Source organism: Salmo salar, chromosome 13 (assembly GCF_965601325.2).
Source record: "Salmo salar chromosome 13, fSalSal1, whole genome shotgun sequence".
In the NCBI taxonomy this organism is placed as follows: domain Eukaryota; kingdom Metazoa; phylum Chordata; class Actinopteri; order Salmoniformes; family Salmonidae; genus Salmo; species Salmo salar.
The window spans coordinates 8,747,405-8,767,500 of NC_138303.1; the positions used below are offsets into that span (position 1 = coordinate 8,747,405).

General features: G+C 43.5%; 1 protein-coding gene across 1 annotated transcript in view; it reads left to right on the forward strand.

Annotated features, from left to right (window-relative positions):
• The first annotated feature begins 1,481 nt into the window (after nt 1-1,481).
• Nucleotides 1,482-20,096, forward strand: part of rgs19 (regulator of G protein signaling 19) — a 98,863-nt gene continuing 80,248 nt past the window's right edge. Inside the window, exon 1 of the mRNA XM_014134285.3 lies at nt 1,482-1,685. The gene's annotated coding sequence lies outside the window, so the exon portion shown is untranslated. The remainder of the gene's footprint in view (nt 1,686-20,096) is intronic.

A 20,096-nucleotide genomic window follows, 5' to 3' on the forward strand; every position in this document is an offset into this window, starting at 1 on the left:
ACTTCCCATCTCAGAGAGCTTTACTGACACCATGTGGACAAACAGCAGATCTCACGATATAAAAACGTGACTGATTAAAAAAAAATTAAAAAGAGGAAACGTTCGTATTGAATTTGACTAGTATTCAAATCCCAGCAACTATTTAACATCATTCAGTGCGCCAAATCCGGATCAATAAATTAATTAATATATTTTCTAATTACACATGCCCAAAGGTCTAGTGTTTAGGCTACCTAGTCTGAAAATTATCAAGATATTGTTCCAAGATCATTTTTTTGGTAGATGATTTACATTTTATTGGTATGCAATTGTTCTGCGACAAACCAGACCAAATATAATAGGCATAAAGAGATATTGTAACCATGTCTTCATTAGACTATTGGTTGGTGTCTGGCGCCGCTTGCTGGACAGAACCACGGCAGTAACACAGGCAGATAGACAGCACGGCACAGCGTGGTATGTTCCTTACGTAATTTAACGTTTATCAGCAGTGACCCGGCGGAAGGAGCCTACCACGATTTGAAGTATGGAACAGGAAGTGACTTATATGAATTGTGTTGTGGTGGAAGGAGCCTACCACGATTTGAAGTATGGAACAGGAAGTGACTTATATGAATTGTGTTGTGGTGGAAGGAGCCTACCACGATTTGAAGTATGGAACAGGAAGTGACTTATATGAATTTTGTCGTGGTGGAAGTAGCTTACCACGATTGGAAGTATGGAACAGGAAGTGACTTATATGAATTGTGTTGTGGTGGAAGTAGCCTACCACGATTGGAAGTATGGAACAGGAAGTTACTTATATGAATTGTGTTGTGATGGAAGTAGCTTACCACGATTGGAAGTATGGAACAGGAAGTGACTTATATGAATTGTGTCGTGGTGGAAGTAGCCTACCACGATTGGAAGTATGGAACAGGAAGTGACTTATATGAATTGTGTTGTGTGAGGAGAGATAACTTTTTGTCAAAGTTGTGTGAGTGTGAAACAACAGTTTCTTTGAATTAAGAAGTTAAAACATTATTTTTTTTCATCAATGAGGTTGATAGGGCTCATTAGGAATAAATAATCAAATCATAGCAGGTCATTTAAAAACTATAATGGCAAAGCTACCGTCACTGTCATAGTCTCTAGGCTTTAAGAGCTATTCCTGGGGTTACCTTATGTAAACAAACAATATGATGATGATGATTATTAGTAGTAGTAGTAGTATTATAATGTCATTACAATGTTATTTTTGTTGCAATTTTAGTTTACCTGTTGATGAAGATGGGGAGGAAAAAGAGGATGATGAGGATGTCGAGGAAGATGATTATGTACTTAATCAATATGTTAGTTGACCTTAGTCATTAACTTCCTGTATGCTTTAATTGTTATGACTTACAAGTGGCACATAAAGAAGTTAGGTTTTATAACAAACGCCAGTTATACTGAGGAAGACCCGTTCCTTGGTGATCAGCTCTGTCTGGCTGTGGAAGGAGTACGTCTGGCTATACGCATGCGCCGTGCAGCCTCCGTTCGCGTCGGTAAGGGTGTCGAGCCCAGCTCGCGCTGGAACACGGCAACAGCGAATATATACAGTATTTTTTTTACATATAAATAATAAAAAAAACATTAAAAGGAACGGATGTGCCTCCGAAAACGAAACGGATACCGTCCACCTGATCATTTTAATGCAAAAAATTGTAAGTATTATTAAATAATAGCCATGTCAAGTAAATTGTTTTTTTAGTTTGCCAGTCAATGGTGGGTTTTTCCCATTTTGAAAATGGTCCGTGATTCCTAGGCTACTGCTGAAGAGAAAAGGTTTGTCTTGAAGATACAAACCCTGTAACGGTCCCCCCCACCCCCCCCCCCCCCCCTACAAAAAAAACCTGTAAAACAACATTTAGTATTTTGATCATGTTTTCGACAACACTCCATATCGTTATACACAGAATACAGCTTTCCTGGAAATAGAGTAAAGATATGTCTTTCGATAGAATAACCACTGTGCTTCTCATTGGAAACTGACTGAGGAAGAGAGCTAGGTAGGGAAATACTGCTGCTGCCGCTTATTTTTGTCGCTTGTTTCACTGCTTCATTTCTATTAGTAGAATGGTCTGCTCTGGATCCGTATTAGTACAATATGGAGATGTCAGTCTCTTCAATTTTACTCGGCTAGGATTTCTCTCTCTCTGTCTCTCTCGGTACCAATGGTATGATTTATTTGTCATCATTATGACTAGCGTAAACATGTGCACAGCCTGCTAACTGTAATATTGAAAGCAAATCATTTGAACACCCAAGTTAGATGTTTCCCTGGTTGCTGGTTCGCTATATGTAAACCCCACAGGAGCGGAAGGAAGAAGGAATCCGACGGGGTTATATAGTGCAAACGTTTTTTTTTGTATTTGTCACATTTTGTCCAATTCGTACATTTTGTTGCGTGACATCGGTCAGTTCTCCTCGCGCAATATTAATAGGTTATGAGAGAGTGAGTTTTGTGATTTTTCTACGCCAAATCGTGATGCTCTTCTCAGCCTACCTAAACAAGTTATTCCTATGGGTTAGTGTCCTTTAGTGTTTGATATGTAGCCTACCGGTAGTGGTGGGGGGGGGGGGGGGGGGGGGGGTCAATACATGGATTTTTCTCAAGTCGATCATCTTTGTTTTAGGAAGTGCAAATTGAAAAGATGATAATTGGCCGTTGGGAAGTTTGTTTTATCAGATATCCTATTGATAGGCCTAGATATCATCTGTGTTGCAGGTGAACGACATTAAATAATGGTCTTTTAACCCTCGTATTGTTGGTTTAGCCGCGTGTGAATCATTTATGAGGAGGATATGTGACTGTCTGCCTACACCTTTCCTCCCAAACTCATCGTGTAGTAAAGCGCGTTCGTGACTCATGCACGAGTCGTTCGATTGAATGAATTTTTTTGTCGTGAGCGGCGCCGGTAAGCGCGTCCCCGTGGAGCGGAGGAAGGTGAGGGGAGTGGGGGCGGGGCACCGGTTGTCGCGTGGCGGAGAAGCGCTTTGAAACATGTTCGTGCGTACCAATCTCCTGAGGACGCGCTTCTGAATATGGGGGGGGGGGGGGGGGGGGGGGGGGGTGAAGCAAAGCTTGCGAACTGCATTTTGGGCACACAGATCAGACCAAACACAAGGATTGCAATGATACATCAGTCAAAATCAATCAACATGTTCTACTTTGTTTTAATGACTGAAATGTCTGATATGCATCCTGGAGTTTGCTACACATTCTTAATAACAGAAATCAAGAGTTACCTCAAAGCCTTTTCTGTTAATTTGACAGATTGCTCTCTCACCGTGAGAGGATTCTATTGTAGGTTGGGAGAAAAGAGCAACATAGACTGAGAGAGAGAGAGAGAGAGAGAGAGCAGTGCAGCAGAAACGTATGGCATGAGAGGACATGCACTGAGGAGCCCAAACAGACATTATGTTAACATATGACATGAGCATGGAGGTGTTTTCAGGAAATTGATAAGTCTCAGATACGCACAAAAAGCTTATTTCTGTAAAATTGTATGAACACATTTAATTACATCCCTGTTAGTGAGTATTTCTCCTTTTCCAAGATAATCCATCCAATTGCCAGGTGTGGCATATCAAGAAGCTGATTAAACAGCATGAACATTACACAGGTGCACCTTGTGCTGGGTACAATAAAAGGCCACTCTAAATTGTGCAGTTTTATCACACAACACAATGCCACAGATGTCTCAAGTTTTGAGGGAGTGTGGAATTGCCATGCTGACTACAGGAATGTCCACCAGAACTGTTACCAGAGAATTTAATGTTAATTTCTCTACCATAAGCCGTCAGTACGGCCAACCTGGCCTCACACCTGCAGACCATGTGTAACCACACCATCCCAGGTAATCCACATCCGGCTTCTTCACCTGCAGGATCGTCTGAGACCAGCCACTCGGACAGCTGATGAAACTGTCAGAAACCGTCTCAGGGAAGCTAATCTGCGTGTTCTTCATCCTCGCCAGGGTCGTAACCCACTTCAGTGAGCAACATGCTCACCTTCGATGCTATTCGCGGATGAATCCTGGTTTCAACTGTACCGGGCAGATGGCAGACAGGGTGTATAGTGTTGTGTGGGTGAGCGGTTTGCTGATGTCACCGTTGTGAACAGAGTGCCCCATGGTGGTGGTGGTGGTGTTATGCTATGGGTATAAGCTACGGACAACGAACACAATAGCATTTTATTGATGGCAATTTGAATGCACAGAGATACCGTGATGACATCCTGAGTCCCATTGTCGTGCCATTCATCCACCGCCATCACCTCGATGTTTCAGCATGATAATGCACAGCCCCATGTCGCAAGAATCTGTGCACAATTCCTGGATGCTGAAAATGTCCCAGTTTTTCCATGGCCATGCATACTCACCAGACATGTCACCCATTGAGCATGTTTGGGATGCTCTGGATTGACGTGTAAGACAGCGTGTTCCAGTTCCTGACAATATCAAGCAACTTCTTACAGCCATTGAAGAGGAGTGGGACAACATTCCACAGGCCACAATCAACAGCCTGATCAACTCGAAGGAGTTGGAGATACTGACTGGTTTTCTAATCCAAGTCCCAACCTTTTTAAAGGTATCTGTGACCAACAGATGCATATCTGTATTCCCAGTCATGTGAAATCCATAGATTAGGGCCTAATGAATGTATTTAAATTGACTGATTTCCTCACATGATATGTTCCGTTTCTAGTGTAGATAAAGGCCCAAATGGAACAGTATTTCCTAGATAGTGCACTACTACCCATAAGGCTCTGGTTAATAGTAGTGCACTTTGTAGGGAATAAGGTGCCATTTAGGATGCGGCAAAAGTATTTATCTGATACTAAGTGGTGTCGAAAGTATCTTCCACTTACAAAAGTGGATCCCTGGGCAGTGAGAGAAGTGAAAGGCTTAACTATAGACTACTATTACTGCAACAAGATAAATCCGGTGTATAGTTTCCTCAGTCCAAGAGAATAGAAGGAGAAAGGAAGTCTAGATCCACTAGAGAATAGAAGGAGGAAGGATAAACACCAAGGCTAGATCCACTAGAGAATAGAAGGAGGACGGATAAACACCAAGGCTAGATCCACTAGAGAACAGAAGGAGGAGGAAGGATAAACACCAAGGCTAGATCCACTAGAGAATAGAAGGAGGAAGGATAAACACCAAGGCTAGATCCACTAGAGAATAGAAGGAGGAAGGATAAACACCAAGGCTAGATCCACTAGAGAATAGAAGGAGGAGGAAGGATAAACACCAAGGCTAGATCCACTAGAGAATAGAAGGAGGAAGGATAAACACCAAGGCTAGATCCACTAAAGAATAGAAGGAGGAGGAAGGATAAACACCAAGGCTAGATCCACTAGAGAATAGAAGGAGGAAGGATAAACACCAAGGCTAGATCCACTAGAGAATAGAAGGAGGAAGGATAAACACCAAGGCTAGATCCACTAGAGAATAGAAGGAGGAAGGATAAACACCAAGGCTAGATCCACTAGAGAATAGAAGGAGGAGGAAGGATAAACACCAAGGCTAGATCCACTAGAGAATCGAAGGAGGAAGGATAAACACCAAGGCTAGATCCACTAGAGAATAGAAGGAGGAGGAAGGATAAACACCAAGGCTAGATCCACTAGAGAAAATGAATGGGCAACTCTGCCCCCCATTGAAAATGATTGGGCAACTCTGTCTACTACTTATTGTCGGGAAAGCCCTTAAGTCCATTGGAGGAGGAGTGGCCTAGCCTGGAATCCACACTGAATATTGATCCAATTTAACTAATGTTTCACTTCAGTGAAGGTGTATTTACTTAGTTACTTATAGGCTTAAATACTTAGTATTTAAAGGAGGGGAGAAAGTAAGCTGGAACAGTCCAGTACGGCTTCCCCGCAAAATAAATAGTGAAACATAAGCCTATCACCATAATTAAAACATAGATTACAAGAAAACTGTAGGCTATTACACTATCTATCATTACCGAATGCCTGTCGCATTAAAAATGAGCGACTGGACAAAAAGTGTGGTTCAATGATAACACTGACATTATGCCAAGGCAGAGTCGCCGAGACGCGTGCGGACAGCAGTGTACGCATAAATTCAGGTTACAAGACTTGTGTAGGCCGAATGAACGAACACTTCCGGGTGTTTTGTAAGTGACGTCTCTTGGATGTTGGAATTATTTCAGAGTGGAGTAGTTTAATAGTGGGATTAGTATCTGAAGTCTGGACACCGACTGTAGGACTCACACCTAGCCTACTGTAATAGTAACCCCTCGCAGTAAAATTATAGACCAAAATGTTAATGACGTCTCTGGAACAGGATTGAAGAAATATTATTTATTTAATTCAGCATCTTGATAGAATGTGAATGAGGGTTAGGAAACCTGTTGTGACCGCCTAAACGTTTCTTTCAGCGTCATAAAAGCTGACAGTATTTAATTTTTCAAACACATCAAATATGCATGGTGATTCATTGAACATTCTATCGATTGATGACATCATTTTGGTGATCAAGGTTTTATTTAGTGTTCTAAACGAGTATGATGTAATTACAGAAGAGAAGCCGCATGTAAACTATATATACAAACGTATGTGGACACCTCTTCAAATGAGTGGATTCGGCTATTTAAGCCACACCCGTTGCTGACAGGTGTATAAAATAAAGTACACAGCCATGCAATCTCCATAGACAAACATCGGCAGTAGAATGGCCTTACTGAAGAGCTCTGTGACTTTCAATGTGGCACCGTCATAGGATGCCACCTTTCCAAAAAGTCAGTTAGTCAAATTTTGCCCTGCTAGAGCTTCCCCCGGTCAACTGTAAGCGCTGTTATTGTGAGGTATAAACGTCTAGGAGCAACAACGGCTCAGCCATGAAGTGGTAGGCCACAACAAGCTCACCTACCAAGCTCAAAGAATAGGACCGCCGAGTGCTGAAGCGCGTTAAAATTGTCTGCCCCCAGATGCAACACTCACTACCGAGTTCCTAACTGCCTCTGGAAGCAATGTCAGCACAAGAACTGTTCGTCGGGAATTTCATGAAAATGGGTTTCCATGGCCAAGCCTCAGATCACCATGCCAACGCCAAGCGTCGGCTGGAGTGGTGTAAAGCTCGCCGCCATTGGACTCTGGAGCAGTGGAAACACATTTTCTGGAGTGATGAATCACGCTTCACCATCTGGCAGTCCGATGGACGAATCTGGTTTTGGCGGATGCCAGGAGAACGCTACCTGCCCAAATGCGTAGTGCCAACTGTAAAGTTAGGTGGAAGAGGAATAATGGCCTGGGGCTGTTTTTCATGGTTCGGGATAGGCCCCTTAGTTCCTGTGAAGGGAAATCTTAACGCTACAGCATACAATGACATTCTGTACAACTCTGTGCTTCCAACTTTGTGGCAACAATTTGGGGATGGCCTTTTCCTGTTTCAAAATGACAATGCCCCCGTGCACAAAGCGAGGTCCATACAGAATTGGTTTGTCGAGATAGTTGTGGAAGAACTTGACTGGCCTGCACAGAGCCCTGACCTCAACCCCATCGAACACCTTTGGGATAAATTGGAACGCCGACTGCGAGCCAGGTCTAATCGCCCAGCATCAGTGCCCGACCTCACTAATGCTCTTGTGGCTAAATGGAAGCAAGTCCCCGCAGCAATGTTCCAACATCGAGTGGAATGCCTTCCCAGAAGAGTGGAGGTTATTATAGCAGCAAAGGGGAACCCTGTCAGGACCCTATACCCCTGTCAGTACACTATACCTCTGTCAGTACAGTGTACATCAGAGAGAAATAGGATATCAGTGTAAATCAGAGCGAAGCAGGGTATCAGTGTGACTCAGAGAGAAGCAGGATATCACTGTGACAGGGCGTCCTCCTCCAGAGGAAGTATGTGACTCATTCATGTCACTCTGCAGAAAGATATCTTGCTCTGTTCTCCTATTGTCAGGCCACATCCTCAGCCTCTGTCTCAACCTTTTACTATAGTCTAGATTTGGTGCCTGTCTGTCTCAGTCTGACTGTTGGGTAGATATGGTGCCTGTCTGTCTCAGTTGGTAAGAGTGTAGCGCTAACAACGTCAGTCGTGGGTTCAATTCCCACAGGGATCACGTAGACATACTAAAAAGTGTCAGAGCTTTATTTGTGGATGGTGACTAGAGTGGTCATGCAGATATACATACTGGATCTCATCATCACACCTGAAGTTTTACACTTTTCTTGTTTCCAAAATGAACAATAAGTTAGAATAACCACTACAGACCCTGTTACCATCAGAGTACCGTTAGCTCCTTCTGCCTCAAGTCCTGATACTGTTTTTCCATGGACAGTTTGATCCCATTGCACTCTATTCCTCTGTTCTCTCTTTCTCCATCTGTCTGCCACTCCATTCCTCTGTTCTCTCTTTCTCCATCTGTCTGCCACTGTATTCCTCTGTTCTCTCTTTCTCCATCTGTCTGCCAACTCTATTCCTCTGTTCTCTCTTTCTCCATCTGTCTGCCAACTCTATTCCTCTGTCCTCTCTTTCTACATCTGTCTGCCAACTCTATTCCTCTGTTCTCTCTTTCTCCATCTGTCTGCCAACTCTATTCCTCTGTCCTCTCTTTCTCCATCTGTCGGCCACTGTATTCCTCTGTTCTCTCTTTCTCCATCTATCTGCCAACTCTATTCCTCTTTTCTCTCTTTCTCCATCTGTCTGCCACTCCATTCCTCTGTTCTCTCTTTCTACATCTGTCTGCCACTGTATTCCTCTGTTCTCTCTTTCTACATCTGTCTGCCACTCTATTCCTCTGTTCTCTCTTTCTCCATCTGTCTGCCAACTCTATTCCTATGTTCTCTCTTTCTACATCTGTCTGCCACTGTATTCCTCTGTTCTCTCTTTCTACATCTGTCTGCCAACTCCATTCCTCTGTTCTCTCTTTCTACATCTGTCTGCCACTGTATTCCTCTGTTCTCTCTTTCTACATCTGTCTGCCAACTCTTCCTCTGTTCTCTCTTTCTACATCTGTCTGCCAACTCTATTCCTCTGTTCTCTCTTTCTCCATCTGTCTGCCAACTCTATTCCTCTGTTCTCTCTTTCTCCATCTGTCTGCCACTGTATTCCTCTGTTCTCTCTTTCTACATCTGTCTGCCACTGTATTCCTCTGTTCTCTCTTTCTACATCTGTCTGCCAACTCTATTCCTCTGTTCTCTCTTTCTCCATCTGTCTGCCACTATTCCTCTTTTTGGGGTTCCCCCTTTCCTTCTCTCTCTCCTTCCTCCCTCCCTCCCTCTCCTGTTCTTCGGTTTCTTAAAAGGGGAAGAAGGGACATAGAACAGAGTCCTGCACGGGTCCTTTTTCTTTAGCCGCACCCGCCACAACAAGTCTGAGCCCTACCCGATATCCGACATCAGGACAGATGGACAGTTGGGTTGTTGGGATTACCCAAACATGGGTTAATTTAACCATCAGTTGGGTATTTTTTACTCTCATGCTGGGTTGACCTAGCAGCTGGGTCTTTTTTAATGTAATCCTTAGGTTATTTCCAGGAGGCGTGGCTTATTAGGGGAATGGCTTTCAGCTAGCTCTTAGTGGTCACCCGTGAGAGTAAATGTCATTGCTGTTAATTACGTACTGCAAATTCAAATGTTTTTCTTTTACACATTCTGTAATATTATTTATTACATGCGGTAGTATAATAAGGTATACCACCTAATTGTATCCCAATGGCTTTTAGGGAACATATACAATTCTGTAAGCGCCGTTCAACCTTACATGCTGACCGCGTGCATCAACGAGTGTCTGCTTAGCCAGGTGGTAAAATAGAACTTGGTTCTATTTTAGACACTTGATGCGCTGCAAGTCCCACCTCTCCCATCTCCTCATTGGTTTTTAGTAGCATATACCCACGTGGGTGATTGAAAGATGAACTGAGGTCCACACTCCAGTCTAGTTGGTGGCAGTAATGCACCTTAAAGTTGGTTGCCAACCGCCATATAAAGTCCACAGAAGAAGAATACTGAACTAGGAGAGATTTTATCTGTGGATTTATTGTCAGAGTAGAGAGCACACAATTTTGTGTGACTCAAAATGGATTGATTTTCTACAAAGACCCAGCTAAAAAAAAAGGGTTTATATCCCAGGACAAATGAGCTAGCAACAGCAAGTTAGCTAGCTAAATGTCCATGAGTGTTTCATATGTGTTTTGCCCTGTCCCCAAGTTAATATAGTTGGTTTGGAGTTCATTTTGATATTTCAACCTGCACGTCCTGATCGTCTCTGGTGTGGATGGACAAATTCAACATGCGCGCGATGGAGCATCGTGGACACACCTGCGTTTCCCGGTGTAGTTAGCATGTGATAACTACACAACAGAATAGATGAACAGGAATGACGATTTCACAATAACCCAGTACCCAGCTTCAATAACCCAGCACCCAGCTTCAATAACCCAGCACCCAGCCTCAATAACCCATCACCTAGCTTCAATAACCCAACACCCAGCTTCAATAACCCAGCACCCAGCTTCAATAACCCACGACCCAGCTTCAATAACCCAGCACCCAGCTTCAATAACCCATAACCAAGCTTCAATAACCCAGCACCCAGCTTCAATAACCCAGCATTTTTTTAAGTGAATTGATTTGTCTGCATGTCTATGTTGGATCAAAGTAAGTCATGCCATGAATTGGTCGGCAAGTAGCCTAGCGGGTTAAGAGGGTTGGGCCAGTAAATAAAATCACATAAAATGTTATTGGTCACATACACATGGTTAGCAGATGTTATTGCAAGTGTAGCGAAATTCTTGTGTTTCTATTTCCGACAGTGTGGCAATATCTAACATGTAATCTAACAATTTCACCTTCAGATAGAAGCTGATTTTTAGTCTCTCGCCCCAGCTTCGATGCACCTGTTCTGACCTCGCCTTCTGGATGGTAACAGGGTGAACAGGCAGTGGCTTGGGTGGTTGTTGTCCTTGATGATCTTTTTGGCCTTCCTGTGACATCGGGTGCTGTAGATGTCCTGGAAGGCAGGTAGTTTGCAACAGGTGATGCGTTGTGCAGACCACACCACCCTCTGGAGAGCGCTGCGGTTGTGGCCGGTGCAGTTGCCGTACCAGACTGCGATACAGCCCAACAGGATGCTCTCGATTGTGCATATGTAAAAGTTTGTGAGGGTTTTAGGTGACAAGCCAAATTTCTTCAGCCTCCTGAGGTTAAAGAAGCACTGTTGCGCCTTCTTCACCACACTGTCTGTGTGGGTGGACCATTTCACTAACTGAAAGGTTCCTGGTTAAAATCCCTGAACTGACTAAGTAAAAAAGATGTCAATGTGCCCTTGAGCCAGGCACTGAACCCTAATTGCTACTGTAAGTAACTCTGGATAATAATGTCTGCTAAATGGTAAAAATGGAATGAAGAACTATAGGCTTATTTTCACAATGCAACACGGTACATTGACAACTCAAATCACAAACTACCAGCCGCACAGATTCAAACTTGATATGGCCTGCATATGGTTTAAATGAACGAAAGCCTGAATTAATGCAACAATTAACGGAATTATTGTATACAGATACCTGCTTGCACTTTTGCAGGCTGTGTATCCATTCTACCGGGATGTTGTTTTCCTTGTCCACAAGCACTCCAAAATCCTTCCAAACTGGGGATTTCCCCATACGCAACACCTGTTTCTACAATGGTGTTCCCCGCATCATAACCTTTCTTTGTATTTCTCCTGTTACGTTAGCCATTTTCGCGTGAGCTAGGAGTCAGGGAAAATAAACTTGGCAATGTATTGTCACGTGGCGGAAGAGACCAAATTAGGAATGTTTCAGCACGACACAAATACTAATGGATAGTTCTGGGGGTGGCAGGTAGCCTAGTGGTTAGAGTGTTGGGCCAATAAACAAAAGTGTTGCTAGATCAAATCCCTGAGCTGATGAGGTAAAAATCTGTTGTTCTGCCCCTGAACAAGGCAGTTAACCCACTCTGTTCCTAGGCCGTCATTGTAAATAAGAATTTGTTTTTAACTTGCCTAGTTTAAATAAAGGTAAAAAAAAAAAATTAACTTCCCTGGTCCACTCTCTCGCTGCGTGGCTGGTAGCCTAGGCTATGTCTGCCTCAGCTCTCCCATAGCCAGTGTTCTCTATAGGTACATGAAGTAGCTAGCCAGGCTCACCCGGGCCGGGCCAGCGACTATCAGGAAATAACAACTTATTAACATTTTTAGTCAGCTGTTGTACAAGATAATATCAATCATTTTGACTGCACCGGGACCTTTTAAAAGAATCCTGTCTGCTGACTTCCACAGGCTTCAAGTTTCCTTTTAAGGGGCATTTTCTCAGCTATCTGTAATACAGGGTTGATTGAAGACTGAAGCAGGTGTTTATCATGGGCTTTGCTACACTAACAAAGCAGCAGTTGACTAGTCCATTGTCAACACTGATTAAATCAGTAGACATATAGCAACATCTTTGAAAATACCATACAAGATCAACTGAATCCACTGGCCCTACACATGTTTTACTGGATCCTCTGGCCCGACACATGTTTTACTGGATCCACTGGCCCGACACATGTTTTACTGGATCCTCTGGCCCGACACATGTTATACTGGATCCACTAGCCCGACACATGTTTTACTGGATCCACTGGCCCGACACGTTATACTGGATCCACTGGCCCGACACTTGTTATACTGGATCCACTGGCCCGACACATGTTATACTGGATCCACTGGCCCGACACTTGTTATACTGTATCCACTGGCCCGACACATGTTATCCTGGATCCACTGGCCCGACACATGTTATACTGGATCCACTGGCCCGACACATGTTATAGTGGATCCACTGGCCCGACACGTTTTACTGGACCTGAGCAAGCTGCAAGACCTTGCACACGAAAGAAAAAAAAACGGAATATGCCAGAAAACAATAAGCTAAGTGGATTTTGACTCATCGTTACCACATTTTATATGGGACTTATGAAATTCGCTCATATTTTATATGGGACGTATGAAATTCACTCACATGTTATTTGGGACGTATGAAATTCACTCACATTTATATGGGACTTATGAAATTCATGCTCTCTCCCTCTGTGTAAAGAAATTCAACTGCAACCACAACACACAAAACACGCACACGCTACACACACACCCAGGGAACCGAGATGCGGGACAGACAGCAGACTGTCAAACCAGCAGCGTTTCCCTGTCAACCCTCACTTTGTGACTGACAAACGCCTGTCCTCCTATCAATATATCATTAGAAGATGCATATTGTTCATTCTAGCGGAAGGAAGGCTCAGCTATTTTTTTTAAATTGTTTTATCTGACTAGCGAACTGAAAAGTTGCCTAGTTAATTTTAAGTGGAAAAAGTGCGTCTGTAATCGGCTATTCAGCCGACACCTCATAGCCTAATGCACTTAACCAAACTAGGGGTCGCGACCCCATGAGGGGTCACCTGATTTTGAAAATGGGGTCAGGAGAGAAAAAACGAAATACAATAAAAAAAAAAAATTAAAAAAGGTTTTGATTCAAATAACCAGGATTACGTCAGTAACCTCAGGTAGCCTCTGGTTACGGTTGTTTTAAACAAAGCAGTGTCTTGTTTTCTTCCTACAAATGTGCCTCTATCTTTTGAACTGTGTGAGCTACAAAATAGTGTAACGACCCTGGGTTTACAAGCGCAGATATCGACTCTGCCGCACGAGCATGCTTTTGCGGCACAGTCGATAGCGCGCTGGACTTCGGGCTAGAAGGTCGAGGGTTCGAGACCTGCTCCCTGCCTGGTTCATTACAATATGATGACCCCATTACTGAATGATAAGACTCTCAGGAGATCGTATGTGTTTCCCTCTGAATTACCCACAAGCCGCACCAGCACTCATTAGAACAGAGTGGACAAAACCAGGCACAAAATCAGACTGGGAGAAAAGTAACATAATCAATTAAGATTGAAATACTGTCAAAAGTACTGTCAGACTGATTTATAATAGACTGTCATAGCCCCAATTAAAAAAAGTCAACATTGGCCTTTTGATTACATCACATTTTTGTATCAAAATGGTGGTCGGGGCCTATTGGTATTTGCAACACAATTCAACACAACAAGCTCCTGTGTTTGTGAAGAAAAAAAAAATATTACCTTGATTTAAAACGTTTCCGACTGCGAACTGACCCACGGGTTAGAATACTTTTTTTCATTCCACCCGACAGTTGATATTTTTTGATGGATCAACCGCGGGTATCCGACCCGATGTAGGACCTCTAGCTTAGAATTATAATGTGAAATGGCTAGTTAGTTAGAGGTGGTGCGCGCTAATAGCGTTTCAATCGGTGACATCACTCGCTCTGAGACCTTGAAGTAGTTGTTCCCCTTGCTCTGCAAGGGTCGTGACTTTGTGGCGCGATGGGTAACGATGCTTCGAGGCGAGGCAGTTGTCGATGTGTGCAGAGGGTCCCTGGTTCAAGCCCAGGTTGGGGCGAGTAGAGGGACGGAAGCTATACTGTTACGCGTACAACATGGTGTCCACATATCTTATTTCTATCATAATATTACTATTCTTGTATAACTTTCCTAGGCTGTAGTCTTTGCCACATGATTTATGTAGGCCTAGGCTATGTCGTCTACAGGGGGAATGATGATCCCCTGTCCCTCATAGTCACTCATAGCCTGTCACTCATAGCCAGTCACTCATAGCCAGTCACTCATAGCCTGTCCCTCATAGTCTGTCCCTCATAGTCACTCATAGCCTGTCCCTCATAGTCACTCATAGTCTGTCCCTCATAGTCACTCATAGCCTGTCCCTCATAGTCACTCATAGCCTGTCCCTCATAGTCACTCATAGTCTGTCCCTCATAGTCACTCATAGCCTGTCCCTCATAGTCACTCATAGCCTGTCCCTCATAGCCTGTCCCTCATAGTCACTCATAGCCTGTCCCTCATAGTCTGTCCCTCATAGCCTGTCCCTCATAGTCTGTCCCTCATAGCCTGTCCCTCAGTCCCTCATAGCCTGTCGGCCGGACACCTGGACTGAACTGGAATATGCGCAAACAGCATATTGCACAAAGAAGCAATTAAAAAATAGGAAGCCATGAAAGTGTTTTCATTAAGTCCAAAAGTGCACACTTTTTTTTGCCATATGAAAACAGCCACATACGAACTCTTTAGGCCTGTATATTGAACTGTATGGCGGGTATAACATGAATAGCTCACGTTGAATAAGGAAACGCTACTGGAGGCGTTCAGGCGTAAAAACATGAAATCATTATACATACTGTAATACAACGGCGGGTATGAAAACACTAGCTCACTTTAAATTGACAAACATAAACCTGGCCTACCAAGGCAGGCATGAACTCATCATACATAGTTTTAATATCATAGTGGTTAGTTCACATTGAGTACGATTACATCTACACAATAATGCGATTCTTTTTGTTGTGGTTTAAATAGTCAGATGAATACAATCGTTTGATTAAAACGTTTTCATGCTTTGCAAGAAGAACGATTTCCCGTATAATCCTGTTTCCATGGACGACGACGTGAATAACTGTTTATAGCACCTGAAATCGGGTTACCTGGTGACGTTCTGATAAATGAACAACATCTAAATTAACGTTCTACCACAGAGACCATGTTATTTATTAATTTTTTTTTTTTGGGGGGGGGGGACATACTTGAGTCTGACTTCGGACATAGAAGTAGTTTTCACATATAAGTATATTTATAAGACACATACATTCAGTTGTTTTTGGAACCTCCTAATGCTTTTTTCTTTTTTACATTTCTGATTAGTCCGGAGACAATACAAACAACAAATACAATTCATTTAGTTCATTTGTTATCCAGTTAGGGTGTAACGGTGTTCAATCTGGCAGGGTTTCTGCCCGGCCATGGCTTCGCCTTTTGTCTGTCACATGAAACTGGTTTTATTTGAGTGCGTTTTTTGACAACAGTGTTTTCCCGATAATTGCATTATGGAACGAGCGTTCATATGTAGCCTACTGCCTTGTGTGCATTGCTATACTTCAAAATGTGAAGAAATAATAGTTTACAGTATCGACATTTTTTAAAGCTAAACGTTCTGATTTGTTTCATCAGCGTGATTTGCTTTTAAAGTTTTTATTTTTTATTTTCTTTCTGTTGCCTAGGCTTCTGGTTGTATGACTGGGGGATCTATCTACCCACAACTGTACCAGAGTCTGTTTGGGATAGGCTATTTCTTTCTCACACAGAACGACAAACTGACCAATAGAATAGGTTAACGTTTGTACTATGGGGGATAGTAGATTGACTGCCATATTTTTAAATAGCCTATGTCAATCTAACATTTTTCAAAGTGAGTGCGCATTGGAATTCGGTAAGAAGGACTGCACGCCATTGCAATCTTCGAGTTACATGTTATGTTCAGATGAATTACCATCACATCTAAATGTGATTTCTGTCATTCTGAGCAACGTGGGTGGACGACCCCAAATCAGGATTATGTACTCTATACATATGGGTCCGGTAAATCTGTTAAAAGAAAACGGTCGTTAACTTAAAATGCTGCCGGTCATATGTCCGGCGCCGCATTTTCCATTTTCCACACACACACACACACACACACACACACACACACACACACACACACACACACACAGTATATGTCTTACGTGTTCTATGTCATGCTGCTCTGATTTTGCTGTGTTTTTTTTTTACATTGTTGCCTGGAGTCTCCTGTTATGTGTTGTTTTGGTTACTGGGTGTCTTGTGGTAATGTTACCTAAGTGTGCTGGGGTTCCTTCTGATTGGGGGGTGTTGGTTGTTGTAATGCAGGATGGTTTTAGTGGTCTGTCATTTTATTGGCTGAATTGTATGAGCGTGGATGGTGTTTGGTTTTAATGTTTTTTGATCTCTGTAGGTTTTTTAAAAATTTAATCAAATCACATTTTATTTGTCACATGCCACCGAATACAACAGGTGTAGACCTTACAGTGAAATTATTACTTACAAGCCCTTAATCAACAATGCAGTTTTATGAATGTTTAGTATTTACTCAAATAAACTGAAGTAAAAAATGAATAAGTAACAAATAATTAAGTAGCAACAATAAAATAACAGTAATGTGGCTATATACAGTTGGTACTGGTACAGAGTCAATGTGGAGGCTATATACAGGGTGTTACGATACAGAGTCAATGTGGAGGCTATATACAGTTGGTACTGGTACAGAGTCAATGTGGAGGCTATATACAGTTGGTACTGGTACAGAGTCAATGTGGAGGCTATATACAGGGGGTACCGGTACAGAGTCAATGTGGAGGCTATATACAGGGTGTTACGATACAGAGTCAATGTGGAGGCTATATACAGTTGGTACTGGTACAGAGTCAATGTGGAGGCTATATACAGTTGGTACTGGTACAGAGTCAATGTGGAGGCTATATACAGTTGGTACTGGTACAGAGTCAATGTGGAGGCTATATACAGTTGGTACTGGTACAGAGTCAATGTGGAGGCTATATACAGTTGGTACTGGTACAGAGTCAATGTGGAGGCTATATACAGTTGGTACTGGTACAGAGTCATTGTGGAGGCTATATACAGTTGGTACTGGTACAGAGTCAATGTGGAGCCTATATACAGGGTGTTACGATACAGAGTCAATGTGGAGGCTATATACAGTTGGTACTGGTACAGAGTCAATGTGGAGGCTATATACAGGGTGTTACGATACAGAGTCAATGTGGAGGCTATATACAGTTGGTACTGGTACAGAGTCAATGTGGAGGCTATATACAGGGTGTTACGATACAGAGTCAATGTGAAGGCTATATACAGTTGGTACTGGTACAGAGTCAATGTGGAGGCTATATACAGGGTGTTACGATACAGAGTCAATGTGGAGGCTATATACAGGGGGGTACCGGTACAGAGTCAATGTGGAGGCTATATACAGGGGGTACCGGTACAGGGTCAATGTGGAGGCTATATACAGAGGGTACCGGTACAGAGTCAATGTGGAGGCTATATACAGTTGGTACTGGTACAGAGTCAATGTGGAGGCTATATACAGGGGGTACCGGTACAGGGTCAATGTGGAGGCTATATACAGGGGGTACCGGTACAGGGTCAATGTGGAGGCTATATACAGGGGGTACCGGTACAGAGTCAATGTGGAGGCTATATACAGGGTGTTACGGTACAGAGTCAATGTGGAGGCTATATACAGGGTGTTACTGTACTGATTCAATGTGGAGGCTATATACAGGGTGTTACGGTACAGAGTCAATGTGGAGGCTATATACAGGGTGTTACGGTACAGAATCAATGTGGAGGCTAAATACAGGGTGTTACGGTACAGAGTCAATGTGGAGGCTATATACAGGGTGTTACGGTACGAGTCAATGTGGAGGCTATATACAGGGTGTTACGGTACAGAGTCAATGTGGAGGCTATATACAGGGGGGTACTGGTACAGAGTCAATGTGGAGGCCATATACAGGGTGTTACAGTACAGAGTCAATGTGGAGGCTATATACAGGGGGTACCGGTACAGAGTCAATGTGGAGGCTATATACAGGGGGGTACCGGTACAGAGTCAATGTGGAGGCTATATGCAGCGGGTACCGGTACAGAGTCAATGTGGAGGCTATAGACAGGGTGTTACGGTACAGAGTCAATGTGAAGGCTAAATACAGGGGGTACCGGTACAGAGTCAATGTGGAGGCTATATACAGGGTGTTACGGTACAGAGTCAATGTGGAGGCTATATACAGGGTGTTACGGTACAGAGTCAATGTGAAGGCTAAATACAGGGGGTACCGGTACAGAGTCAATGTGGAGGCTATATACAGGGGGTACCGGTACAGAGTCAATGTGGAGGCTATATACAGGGTGTTACGGTACAGAGTCAATGTGGAGGCTATATACAGGGTGTTACGGTACAGAGTCAATGTGGAGGCTATATACAGGGTGGTACCAGTACCGAGTCAATGTGGAGGTTATATACAGGGTGTTACGGTACAGAGTCAATGTGGAGGCTATATACAGGGGGGTACCAGTACCGAGTCAATGTGGAGGTTATATACAGGGTGTTACGGTACAGAGTCAATGTGGAGGCTATATACAGGGGGGTACCGGTACCGAGTCAATGTGGAGGTTATATACAGGGTGTTACGGTACAGAGTCAATGTGGAGGCTATATACAGGGGGGTACCGGTACCGAGTCAATGTGGAGGTTATATACAGGGTGTTACTATACAGAGTCAATGTGGAGGCTATATACAGGGGGGGTACCGGTACATAGTCAATGTGGAGGCTATATACAAGGGTGTTACGGTACAGAGTCAATGTGCGGGGTCACCAGTTAATTGAGATAATATGTACTTGTATGTAGAGGTAAAGTGACTATGCATGGCTAATAAACAGAGAGTAGCAGCAGTGTAAAAATGGGGGGGCACGGGGTGGGGACAATGCAAATAGTCTGGGTAGCCATTTTATTAATTGTTCAGCAGTCTTATGGCTTGGGGTAGAAGCTGTTTAGAAGCCTTTTAGACCTAGACTTGGCGCTCCGGTACCGCTTGCCGTGCGGTAGCAGAGAGAACAGTCTATGACTAGGGTGGCTAGGGCCCTTAGCAATTTTTTGGGCTTTCCTCTGACACCGCCTAGTATAGAGGTCTTGGATGGCAGAAAGCTTGGCCCCAGTGATGTACTGGGCCGTACGCACTACCCTCTGTAGTGCCTTGTGGTCGGAGGCCATGCAGTAGTAGTTGCCATACCAGGTGGTGATGCAACCAGTCATGATGCTCTCGATGGTGCAGCTGTATAACGTTTTGAGGATCTGAGGACCCATTGCAAATCTTTTCAGTCTCCTGAGGGGGAATAGGCGTTGTCGTTCCCTCTTCACGACTGTCTTGGTGTGTTTGTACCATGATAGTTAGTTGGTGATGTGGACACCAAGGAACTTGAAGCTCTCAACCTGCTCCACTTACAGCCCGTCGATGAGAATGGGGGCATGGTCGGTCCTCCTTTTCCTGTGGTCCACAATCATCTCTTTTGTCTTGATCACGTTGAGGGAGAGGTTGTTATCCTGGCACCACACTGCCAGGTC